Source organism: Otolemur garnettii, unplaced genomic scaffold (assembly GCF_000181295.1).
Source record: "Otolemur garnettii isolate 467f Iridium unplaced genomic scaffold, OtoGar3 scaffold00023, whole genome shotgun sequence".
Lineage (NCBI taxonomy): Eukaryota > Metazoa > Chordata > Mammalia > Primates > Galagidae > Otolemur > Otolemur garnettii.
This window is the reverse complement of record NW_003852418.1, coordinates 12918491-12920245: the sequence shown is the minus strand read 5'-3', so window position 1 is coordinate 12920245 and position 1755 is coordinate 12918491.

Sequence of the window (1755 nt, the reverse complement as noted above, 5' to 3'; positions counted from 1 at the left end):
AAACAGGAAGTGTTCAACATGCCTTCGCGTTTACTAGAGCTAATAGCAACAATTAGGTGTTTGCATGCGGTTTGTTACTGGCATCTCCTTTGTAAAAGGCCTTTTACAATGGGAAATTTAGAAATATTGTGGACTTTGTTGCTCTTTCGTGCTCAAATTCAGGAAAATGAATTTATGAAGTATTCCGTCGACTTTACGTAGAGGCCCTGGTGTGATGGTGTAGAAAGGACCAGAAGTTTGGCTCCAGCCAGCCTGAGACTGCCTTGTCGTTACAGTAAATTTTAGGTATTATGGACAAATTGGATAAGGACGCTTAATGTATTTGAACTTAGGGCACTAGGAAGTTTTGAATGTGAACTGGATTGAGAAAGAAGAGCTGAATATTTAGGTACATTTTTAATATAGTCATTGAAAGTGCACAATTCATTAATTATAATAATATATGCAGTTTTACAATCCTAACTATTATAGTTTTTTTTTTTTTTTTTGAGACAGGGTTTTGTTCTGTTGCCTAGATTAGACTGCAGTGGTACCATCATAGCACACTGCAACTTTGTCCTCCTTGTCTCAAGTGATCTTCCTGCCTCAGAGTCTTTTTTTTGAGACAGAGCCTCAAGTTGTCCCCCTGGGTAGCGTGCCGTGGCATCACAGCTCACAGCAACCTCCCACTCCTGGACTCAAGCGAGTCTCCTGCCTCAGCCTCCCAAGTAGCTGGGACCATAAGTGCCTGCCACAACGCCCGGCTATTTTTTTTGGTAGCAGCCATTTTTGTTGTTTGACGGGCCCAGGCTGGATACGAACCCACCACCTTAGGTGTATGTGGCTGGTGCCCTAGCCACTTGAGCCATAGGCGCTGAGCCCCTGCCTCAGAGTCTTGAGTAGCTGGGACTACAGGTGTGTACCACTGTGCCTGGCTGATTTTTGGAACTTTTTGTAGAGACAGGGTCTTGCTGTGTTGCCCAGGCTAGTTGCAACCACCTAGCCTCATGCCATCCTGCTTCCTTGGCCTCCCAAAGCTGGATTACAGATATGCACCACTGCGCCTGGCCCACAGCATAGTTTTTGGACATTTTCATCACCCCCCAAATTCCCTTGTGCTACTATTTGCAGTTGATCCCTGCTCATGCCCCAGGCCACCACTGATCTGCTCTCTGTTTCTCCAGGTTAGTCCTTTCTGGAAATTTCCTGTGAATGGAACCATACACTATGTTGTTTTCGTGGCTGGCTTTTTTCACATAGTATAATGTTTTTGCTTGTTTGTTTTTTAGACAAGAGTCTTGCTCTGTCTCTCTGGGTAGAGTGCCATGGTTTCATCATAACTCACAGCAACCTCAAACTCTTGGGCTCAAGCGATCCTCTTCCCTCAGCCTCCTGAGCAGTTGGGACTATAGGAGTGTGCGCCAGGCCTGATTTTTTAGCATAATGTATTTGAAGTTCCTTTTTATTGCTTAATAGAATTCCATTGTGTGTGTTTACTGTATTTTGTTTATCCATCTACCTTGGTGGACGTTCAGGTGATTTCCAGTCTTGGGCTGTTAGAAATAACACTGCTGGCTCGGCGCCTGTGGCTCAAGCGGCTAAGGCGCCAGCCACATACACCTAAGGTGGCAGGTTCGAATCCCTAGCCCGGGCCGCCAAACAACAATGACGGCTGCAACCAAAAAATAGCTGGGTGTTGTGGTGGGCGCCTGTGGTCCCAGCTACTTGGGAGGCGGAGGCAGGAGACTCGCTTGAGCCCAGGAGTTGGAGGTTGCT